This window comes from Rhamphochromis sp. 'chilingali', assembly GCF_963969265.1.
Source record: "Rhamphochromis sp. 'chilingali' genome assembly, chromosome: 22".
NCBI lineage: Eukaryota > Metazoa > Chordata > Actinopteri > Cichliformes > Cichlidae > Rhamphochromis > Rhamphochromis sp. 'chilingali'.
The window spans coordinates 19237813-19249476 of record NC_137950.1 but is presented as its reverse complement, the minus strand read 5'-3'; positions in this window follow the sequence as shown (position 1 = coordinate 19249476).

The following is an 11664-nucleotide window of genomic DNA, read 5'->3' as shown; positions in this document are numbered from 1 at the left end:
CTCTGAATGAGCTCTCAGAAGTCTGCAAAAAAAATGCCTACATTGCATCTCCCCACACAGAAAGGCAGGCGCAGTCTAACAACACAGAAGCGAGATAAGCAAGGTGGATTCTACTGAGAGAATCTGTTATCAGGGATGGTGCTATGCACTGACATTAAGGATAATCATATCTATCAGCACACTGCCAAACATCCCCAAGTGAGCCTGGCGGAGAACAAAGCCTGCATCATCTCTTGAAGCTAAGGTTACGGGCGGATGATGATGTACTTGTCACTGGGGTGCAAATGATCCGCTGCCCGGCCAGCTCCAAGTGAACAAATAGAATCCAGACACAGATATGGATATCAGCGGAACAGTTTAGATGCCTGCTCATGCCTCTGCTTGATAGTTACAGCTGGCTTGCTTGTTGCAGTTCTGAATCAGAGAAGTGTATGGACACTCCAGTAACATTTAATGACCTGTCTTAGTGAAATGCAAAAAAAAAACCGAAGCGTTTAGAGAAGAAAGGGAAGCTGGATAATGCGATCCTTCATCGCCTCAGCAGACACACCTGTCTGGGTGAGGTCTTCTCAAAGTCCTGTTTGTTCTGGATTATGGCTCTCTTATTACACACAAGATTTAAATATCATCCTTTGTGTGTGCTTAGAGTCACTTTTTTTTGTTATTCACACTCACCTTACAGTGAGAGGTCAGAAAATTCAGTTACACAAAGGACAACATTTATAAAAAGCTCTATGTAAGCAGAAACAAAGAGTGAGGTAAAGGGAATAGTAATATTCTGGGCACATACAATGCTATGACTATCAGTTTTTTGCTTTTTGTTTTCTAGAGCTATTATACCAGTAGGACCATAGGCCGGCTATTATATCTGCACTCTCATTCTCAGCATTTCATTGCTGATGAGGCACTAAAAATCGAGCAAAACAAAAGCAGGATGAGCAGCTTGACTTGGCAGCCGCGTCAACTGCTGCAAGTGAGTGCATATCCCTTGTTTTTAAGGCCATGGGAAAACCAAAACTAAAAGAGTTGGCAGGACAATTTGAATCTGACAAAGTAGTTGAGGATGAGTCAGTGAATAAATCACTCTCAATATCATAGACCAAAGCACAGAAAAATCCGCCCCGACCACAGAAAAGCTCCACAAGCGGTGATATATTGCTTTTCTCTGCAATGTCTACCACATGGTTCCCATCAATATCCCATTCATTATGGTGTATTGAGTCTCATCACAGGTACACCAATGTTTTAAGATAATAGTTTTAACATGCCTTAGTATATTGAAAATATACTAACACATAGTTATTAAAATTCCAATTCCGATGCATGAAGGAGCGTTTCCGCAGGTCCTTCCTCCCTGCAGCTGTCAGACTGTACAATCAAAACTGCTCCCAACAAAGATAGAGGTTTACATCAGCACTGTAACTTGCACTATTTTATCAACAGATTCACACTATAAGCAGGGTTTGCCTCTTATCTGTATTTAATTTAATTTAATAACGGTACAGTACTCTGTTTTTGGTAACCATTGTCCTTGATGTAAATATGTAAAAATTGTGTATGTTTCTGTTCTGTGTCTTGTGTACTGTTTGTTTGTATATGTGTCTTTCTTGCTGCTATTACACCCAAATTTCCCCTTGTGGGACAATTAAAGGATTATTCTGTTCTAGGGCTGCTCAATTAATCGAATTTTAATCTCGATTACGATCTGGGCTTTCAACGATCATTAAAAATGACTGAGCAGATTATTGGCCCCTCCCTCGTGCTTTACTCTCGCGCTGCTCCGCGTGGCAAATCGAGCGCACCTCTCTGCATTTCGAACACCCGTCACAACAATTAAGAGGACCAGAGGGAAGCTCGGAAAGCTAAGCAGAAGTTATTTGGAGAGGAGAGTGACTGCCGTTGGTTGAAAAGAGAGGGAAAAAAAACTTCAGTGGTGTGGAAACATTATGGGTTCGCGGAGTCAGACGTGGATCAAGTAGACACAGTGTGTAAACTTTGCTACGATGTCATAGCTGCACCACAGAGCAACACTGCAAAGTTCACTAAACATAGATGTTTACATTTTTCATTTATTTCTTATATTGCAAACATTTGCACTGTTATCAGTATTTGCACACTGTTTTATATTATTTTTTAAAGTCATTATTCAATACATTGTTATAGTTAACCCTTTAAAGCCGGTCAGAGCAGCATGCTCCGTTTTGCATAACTATTTTTAAATCCCTGTAGAACCGGAACCGCGTAAGCTAGCGCAATAATTTTTTTTGCATGTGAAACCAGAGGAGTTCTACTTACATCTTATGCCATCAGCTTGTCCTGGGTCACGGTTTCCTTCCACATATAGCTTTGCAAAAATTGCATAAAAAGCGCTTGCAGCAACAAAAACATAATATTCCAGAAACGGGCTTAGCCGATCCGATCAGCTGTTTGTAACACTTCCCACATTGAAACAGACGTCAGCGGGAACTATCGCATGTCTGCCATTTCCTGCCCGAAACCGGAAGTAACGTCATTTTTGCGGAAAATGTAGTTTTTTTTACTTGTAGGCCTTAAACGCCTATACTGGTGTTTTTATAAGTCATGTTTGACTCTATACTTTTCTGAATAGTTGCTGGGATGTTTAGAACTCGAATTGCACTGCTGGAAATAGTTTATTTTGATGCACCTGCTGTTTTCTTTGCAAATTTGCGTCATAGGATTGTTTTTTTGTTTTTCCTGCAGTATATAAAAATTGCTGTATCTCCAAAATAAAACTATGAAGACACTCAAAATAAATTTCCTGTTGTTGTAAACTATTTTTTGCAACTTTTTTGTATTTAAAGTTTTGAGGGATAAACCTCTTAAATTTCTCCAAGTAGAAATATATGTAAAAAAACAAAACAAAAACGATTTTCAATTTTTTTGTAGTTTATTGCACTTTTTTTTTGCAATTAATGTAGTTACTATGGACTTAATGCATACATATTATTAAAATATGGGCTATAACAGTTGTATTGATGTATAGCAACTTGAAATGCTCCCACAAATGGCACTATAGCATGTAAAAAAATAATATAAGCTCTGGCGGACTTGGTTCTATGGTAGGTCTTAAAGGGTTAAATAAATATCGTCAAATAATCGAGATCTCAATTTCAGTGAAAATAATCGTGATTATCATTTTTGCCATAATCGAGCATCCCTATTCTATTCTATTCTATTCTATATTGGCTACCAGTTTAGTAGTTAATGCAACGAAGGGCATAGTTAGTAGTAGTGTAATATTTTACTAGCCTTTGATTTGTGTTGGCATGATCCTTAAAGTCTTCATTAGTTACTGCTGTCATTTCAGTTGATGTGCAATGCCAAAAGGCTCATCTGTAACTACAGGTATACTTAAATACTCTGATAAGATTGATATCAGTCTAATCTCTGTGGGCACAGAGCTGGAGTTGAGCCAGAGCCAAACTTTGGGTCTGTGTGAGACTCACTATGTGAAATCACTGTCTGTTTTCTCCTTCTTCCAGCCGCTATGCTAACTACTATAGCACTCATTCATTTGAATCCCCACAACCAAAAGCATAACCTTAAATAAAAGCAACTAATGCTGTATAAGCATATTTGTGTTTCATGTCTTTGTCACCTGCCTCCCAGAGCCAAACACACAACCAGAACAACCTCACGTGGCCCCTAAGTGGTCACCACAAACGCACACTCACACAGTCAAGGTGTGGGTAGACTGAATGGCTGTGGAGTGCTCAGAGCCAGACAAGCCTCTGAGCTAGTCTCGCTCGCAGAAACAACTATCAGTAGGATCACTCCACTTCACTCCACATGCAGGAGTCTAAACAAGTCTCTGTTTTCATTTCCATAAAGCCGCGTTCTGTCTTTTGTTCTGACGGAGATAAGATGTATAAATTATGAGCAGCTGACAAAGTATACCGTGGCGCCTCGGGCAGCTCATCAGTCATGCTCGGCCTGTCAGCAGGTAACTGATGGGGGCCCTACAGGCACAAAGCCCCCTTTTAAGCAAAGGAGGGGGAGGCAGAGGAATTAAAGCTGTTGTTGGAGTCCTGAGCACAACAGCTGACTCATATTTAACAGTCTCTTTAAAGAAGCGAGGCAGATGCCAAAAAGCTTCAGGCTTCAGAGTGTGTTTTGTGGCTCTCTCCTCAGGAGTGTATGTCTTGCCGTTGTGCTCTGTCTGTGTTACACAATGGTCGTCAAGCAGGAGGCAGGCACGGAGAGAAAGTCATCTTGAGAGACCACCCAAGAGGAGCCGAAAAGGGGTCTCTTGTAAGAGCGCTATATCTCTGTGATAATCTCCAGCTTAATCAAAACTACCATACTGTAAAATCCTCTTGATGTATCTACAGAGAATTTAACCAAACTCCTTGACATTGTAGCCCATTTCCATAATGAATCAAGAGAGCGTCATTACATTATTAGAGCCCAACCTGTAAAAGAAGAGGATCTGATTTTCAGGACTTTTAATGCACTGTATGTATATGCAAGATAACTGTAATGAGAAAATATACTGCGGGAAAAGATGATAGGTAAGAATTGATGTCTCTCCCTGCAGTCATGTGGGTGGGAATGAGATAGCTTTATTTCAGTCAGCACCACAGGTTCCATCTTAATCAGTCACTGGCGTGCTTTGTCTTGTCGACTCTAACCTAACTAGGTTAACTAGGCCTAACGTAAGAGTGATAGGGCACTTTAACGTGTGGGTTATAACAGCACAGCGAGGTCTATGTGCAGTGTCAAGAGGAATTAATACCACCGAGACGGCATTCTTTCATCATTATCGTATGCGTATTGCCAAATGGCTCAATAGCAAAAAGAATAATTTTGTAGCACACTCTTTTTAGGACAAGAATGCATAACACTGCTTTATGTTCCACTTGAAGAAACATCTTCAGGACAAGAAGCTCACATGTAAGAAAAGGGCAGCAAGTTCAGTTGGTTTATGTCCTCTCATCATATTTCTGCAAACCAATCTCCACAGCTGTCCGATGCCTGGAAGGACATAAAATATCACACCTTCATTTAGGTCAGACAGGTACTTTGCTGTATCAGATGATTGGGTGTATAAAATTCTGTGAATAGCGTCCTAATTCCAGAACAGGACAGACACCACCATCGCCGCTCAGGAAACGTAAAATAATACAGCTTATCTCACGATGCCCAAGAGGGAGAGACGTGTCCGCCAGTTCCAAATGGTGGCAGATTCCCACATGAGTCATTCAGTGTGACTGTTTAAAGCTTAAAAATATCTTTGGCTCTGCTCAGGCATGAAAGAAAAACACTCAAATATTTACTTGAGGTTTTTGTTTCAAGAAACCCAGTCCAGAAATGTGTCATTAAACAAACTTCCTTTAAAGGTTACAAGTGCGTTTGATCAATATGAGAAATTCTTACTCATTCTTGTAATTTCACATGTTTCAAAGCATCTGGAAATCTTATAGGTGGATATAATAATAACTAAAAAGTCCCGAGGCAGGATTTTCAGAATCAACACTTCAGTTAGATGTGTAAGATCAGCGACATCTGACCTTTCTGCTGACCACGCCATGACCACAGGTGTGTCGGTGTCAGCCGGAGGCCACACGGCATGAGCGCACTCGCAGCTGTGTGAGAAAGTGCGTGTGTGTTTATGTGCACACATCTGTCAAAGTGTGATCATCCGAGTAAAATATCAATACAAACAGTCATTACATCAATCAGGAAGGGCTAAGTATAACTCCTGGGCTGATTTTGATTGATTGCTTTGGAGCACAATTACCAACCTGTCTGCATTAAACTGATGTATGAGTGTTTTAGGTATTACAGCTCCTGAAGCTTTAATACATTTCTCATTAGAAAGGGGTTCTCTATGGTAAATGTCATTTGTAGGCCTAATTTAGAGGTGACAGAGGAAAGAGAGAGAGAGACTAAAACCTACAAAACTTGAGAAGAACATCACTTTAGTGCACGCCTTTGCTCTGAGTGCTGAAGAGACAGAATAAAGGTCATTTGTGTCCTTTCTTCGCGAAGGTGGAAAACATGCTGTCCAAAAGGTACTTCTGCTACCTCAGGACATGACAGCATTGTTAGAACAAACCCATAGTTGGATATATTTGAAGAACTTTCGGCTCACACAATAGCTACTTCCACATGAAGCCTTATACTCCAATTCTAATCAGAGTGCAAATGTGCCATGTAAACACATCAATCACGCTGAGCGGGACCCAAATTAAACTTCATCAGTTTCAGAGGGGTGGAATAAATCGTTTCAGGAGCCAATCAGAAGAAAAATTTTAACGTGTAAACTAGGGTTGTGAAATTAGTTGACTGAGAAAAAAAACCCCAATGCTAGTTCCAGAAATATTAGTCAATCAAATTAAATATTTATAATTTGCTATTTTACAATGCCGGTTAACTATGGGTTCTAAGATGTTAGGCAGTGACTCAGCCTAGCAGCCTGCTTGTTTACGTGATGCTATAAATAAAGCTTTTAATTTTCCTTTTTCGTAGCACTTTTGTTTTAAAATAAGAAATAAAGATATTTCTCATTTAATGACTAAACCAAACTATGGCTGTGTTAAATGTGTCAAAACTCTGCCGCTAATTTCTGATTGTTTGCGAGAGAGTGATATAACGAGGCACTAATAAGAAATGCAATTTGTCAAACCACTCTATATTCTTCCATGTTCTGGTGCATACTGGCAATACAAATGCACCCACACACAGATATAGGATTTCAGGCACCTGGCCCCCTCACAGTGTATATATCGCTGGAGTGTTTGTACAGAGAAAGAGAGAGTGAAAGGGACAGTGCCGAACTGCTGTGGAAACAAAATGGGAAAGCAAACAAGCTTGAGTGAATTTGTACTACAGCACCCACTCTATTCAGATTCGGTCCAAAAGAGTTGTCTCAGTAACAACAATAGCGGGTAACATGATCTTTCATTACACATTGTGTAAACAGTGTAACCCATCAGTGCTGTCAATCAAGATGATTGATTGTGGCCTGTCACAGAAGAAGAGTGACACATTGAGGGGGGAAAAAGTTTTTTTTCTAACAAAGCGCAGTGCATTCAGGCTGCCACAGAAAGTGGTGATTAATGTCTTCTCACTGGGTAATCCCACACCCCTAGCTAATGAAGGAGGAATCTATCACCCGCACTGCTGTGGCAGATGTCGTGAGGACAGCAATCCAAGTGCCTGGGAACAATTTACTTTCTTTTCTCTAATTGTTCCTGAAATATATGACAGATTTGGAGAAAAACACTTGAGTCGACAGCTCCTCCGGGCAGACACAACAACACATAACGACCACCACTTCAGCTTACAAACCAACCACTCTTGACCTGAAAGTATCGCTTTGCATACTGGAGACTTTCAGAGAAAAGAAAAGCCATCTGAACTTTTTCTACAACAACAGAATATGTTGATATTTTCCTCTGTGCACATGAAATTATCTAGTATAGTGTACTAGATATAGTGTTTGCTGATTGGTGGGTTGCTTTGCTCTCACCCCATGAACTTTTCTTTAGTTGGACAATCAGCAGTCTTGAAAACAAAGCACAGTTTCACAACTTTACGCTAAATCAATTCAATTCAGTTTCATTTACAGTGGGGCAAAAAAGTATTTAGTCAGCCACCGATTGTGCAAGTTCCCCCACTTAAAATGATGACAGAGGTCAGTAATTTGCACCAGAGGTACACTTCAACTGTGAGAGACAGAATGTGAAAAAAAAATCCATGAATCCACATGGTAGGATTTGTAAATAATTTATTTGTAAATTAGGGTGGAAAATAAGTATTTGGTCACCTCAAACAAGGAAAATCTCTGGCTCTCACAGACCTGTAACGTCTTCTGTAAGAAGCTTTTCTGTCCCCCACTCGTTACCTGTATGAATGGCACCTGTTTGAACTCATCATCTGTATAAAAGACACCTGTCCACAGCCTCAAACAGTCACACTCCAAACTCCGCCATGGCCAAGACCAAAGAGCTTTCGAAGGACACCAGGAAAAGTATTGTAGACCTGCACCAGACTGGGAAGATTGAATCTACAATAGGCAAGCAGCTTGGTGTGAAAAAAATCAACTGTGGGAGCAATCATCAGAAAATGGAAGACATACAAGACCACTGATAATCTCCCTCGATCTGGGGCTCCACGCAAGATCTCATCCCGTGGGGTCAAAATGATCATGAGAACGGTGAGCAAAGATCCCAGAACCACATGGGGGGACTTGGTGAATGACCTGCAGAGAGCTGGGACCAAAGTAACAAAGGTCACCATCAGTAACACACTACAACGGCAGGGAATCAAATCCCGCAGTGCCAGACGTGTTCCGCTGCTGAAGCCAGTGCATGTCCAGGCCCGTCTGAAGTTTGCCAGAGAGCACATGGATGATACAGCAGAGGATTGGGAGAATGTCATGTGGTCAGATGAAACCAAAGTAGAACTTTTTGGTATAAACTCAACTCGTCGTGTTTGGAGGAAGAAGAATACTGAGTTGCATCCCAAGAACACCATACCTACTGCGAAGCATGGGGGTGGAAACATCATGCTATGGGGCTGTTTTTCTGCCAAGGGGACAGGACGACTGATCCGTGTTAAGGACAGAATGAATGGGGCCATGTATCGTGAGATTTTGAGCCAAAACCTCCTTCCATCAGTGAGAACTTTGAAGATGAAACGAGGCTGGGTCTTCCAACATGACAATGATCCAAAACACACCGCCCGGGCAACAAAGGAGTGGCTCCGTAAGAAGCATTTGAAAGTCCTGGAGTGGCCTAGCCAGTCTCCAGACCTCAACCCCATAGAAAATCTGTGGCGGGAGTTGAAAGTCAGTGTTGCTCGGCGACAGCCCCAAAGCATCACTGCTCTCGAGAAGATCTGCATGGAGGAATGGGCCAAAATACCAACTACTGTGTGTGCAAACCTGGTAAAGACCTATAGTAAACGTTTGACCTCTGTTATTGCCAACAAAGGTTGTGTTACAAAGTATTGAGTTGTATTTTTGTTATTGACCAAATACTTATTTTCCACCCTGATTTACGAATAAATTCTTTACAAATCCTACCATGTGAATTCATGGATTTTTTTTTCACATTCTGTCTCTCACAGTTGAAGTGTACCTCTGGTGCAAATTACTGACCTCTGTCATCATTTTAGGTGGGGGAACTTGCACAATCGGTGGCTGACTAAATACTTTTTTGCCCCACTGTATATAGCACAAAAACACAACAACAGGCGCCTCGAGGTGCTTTATATCGTAGGTTAAGCTCCTACAATAACACAGAGCAAACCTAAACAATCAGATGACCTAATTTGAAAAAGCTCTTGGTGAAAGTGGGAAGGAAAAAAATCCCTCTTAACAGGAAAAAACTGTCAGAACCAGGGCCATGGGGGGCATATGACTGCCGTGACTGGTTGGAGTTGATGGGAATGATGATGATGATCTGAGATAGCCCAGTCTGATTGAGATTGCTGTGCATAACCTATTAAAAGTTTATGTTAACTGAATGTTACTCAGTATCTACTTATTGACACCATGTGAAACAAGTAATTGATGTGGCAGCATATCCAAATAGCTTCCAACTTTAATAACCAGATACAACATGCAAAATGGATGAGCTTGAGAACATCATCGGCCCCACCTATGAGTATCAAGTTGCATAAGTGATACTGGTCAGATAAGGTATCTGCACAAAGCCCAATACCAACCCCCCAATGAAACCCCCACCACCATCAAACTAGAAAAATAACAGCAATAGAAGACGTGAAATTTATTTCTCTCTGACAAGTTATTTTTCAATAGTTTTTAAGCTGAAGTCGGTGATATAGTTTAATTCTTTCTAAACTATACTAATATTGATATGTACAATACTGTGCAAAAGTGAGGAAGGAGCCAGACATTCTTTTCATTTTTAAAAACGTTGTCTTGAACAATAGTTCTCAAGGCTTTTTAAAAGGTTTTCTTTGGACATGACTGTTTTTTCACTCATTTTCAGTTCACTTCCAATATTTTCAGAAATAAAATGTTTTTCTGCAGCAGCTGTCTGAGGCAGATGAACGATATCTGACAGACATGTCCTTGTGAAATAGGGAAAATCCAGCAAAAACCGACACAGAACCTAAGAGATGTATCTAGCTTTTCCATCACAGCTCATCACAAATGGTCTAGGTGGAGCAGTGGCTTTTGAGAAGCCATTCTTAAAGACGGCAAATAGGAAGAAAAGGCCAAGATATGCCAAATGAAACGTGGTAACGGCTCTTACTGACTGATGAATCCAAGTTTGAAGTTTTTGGTTTAAATCATCATCAGCGAGAGTGAGTGTGCCCAGCTATCTGTAAAACACAGTGGAGGCTCTGTCATGGTTTGGGGCTGCAGTTCAGTCAGTGGTGTTGGAGATCCAGTAAAGGTGGATGAAATTCCGAATGCAGAAAGTTTTTTGATCTACCGTGCAATACCATCCGTAAAGCATCTTATAGGCATCAGTTTCATTTTTCTGCATGAAAATAAAGTCATGCAGCAAAACCATACCTGCATAGAAAAAAAAGAATTGTACAAACTTTTATTTTTCCTTATATACTGTATTTCCTTGTATCCTTCCATGTATCCTTGTATCCTTGTTTCAATAAACTGCTACACCTATTATGTATTTTCCTAGCAAAGTATAAAGAAATGAGGGGTGACTCAAGACTTTTGCAGAGTACTGTATAAACATAGTATATGATATCTGCATTACAGTTATTTAACGTGCCACAGGTTTTTGTTAGGTTAATAAGGCTTAGAGATAAAGTGCAGTCATGACCCATTAATTAGTTGAAGAGTAGATTTCAGAGAAAAAACGTTTTCCTCGGTTTAATACAGCTCTAATAAATATTCCATGTAGTCTGAATTCCTTCGTGCTGAATGTTCAGAGATCATAAACACTTCATCAGTTCTTTGTTAAACTGGCTACACCTCATAGAGGGCAAAGCAAGAAATCAAAGAGCTATTAGAGAAAACGTGTCGAAGGTCTGAAATCATCACAGACGTCTTCAAAGTAAATGTCTTAAGAAACAGTTGGTAGTGACCACAGGAAAGCCGCTTTGGATTTAGTGTTGTTCACAAAGCTGTTGTTTCCATTGGCCGTTTTACTGTTACGATTTACTTCAGGCAACAGGCAAAGGCAGAAAAACACTTTAAAAGTTTCCCCCAAGACGGTACTTTAGCGAATCCCTAAAAACACCGTTATGAAGAGACAGACCAGAGCATCTCTTGTGTTTGAGAACATAAACCGCTATTAGCACAAACGAGGGAAAGCAGCAAAGTCCAAATGTGTCACAGCTGTCTGTCCTCACATCATTTAATTTAATCTGGTTTCATGCCTGTTCACATTACAGGCCCGATAAAACGGCAACACCTTCAAACATCTGCTTGCTCGGGGAGTCTGTTGATTATTAATTCAGCTGGAGGTCAGATGGCACTCAGCTCACACAGCTTCACAACAGAGCTAATAAATCAATTTCTGGTGCAATTATGAGTAATCGTACGTGCTTTAAAGTTTAACACTCTGCTTTACAAGGTGCAGCTTTCCGTAACTTATCTGAGAAGATTGAGTCATTGCAGTAATTGTGCTTGGTTTTGTGAAAGGTGACCTAGGTGTGACCTCTAGACATACAGTACACTCCTCCCTCTGTCACTGT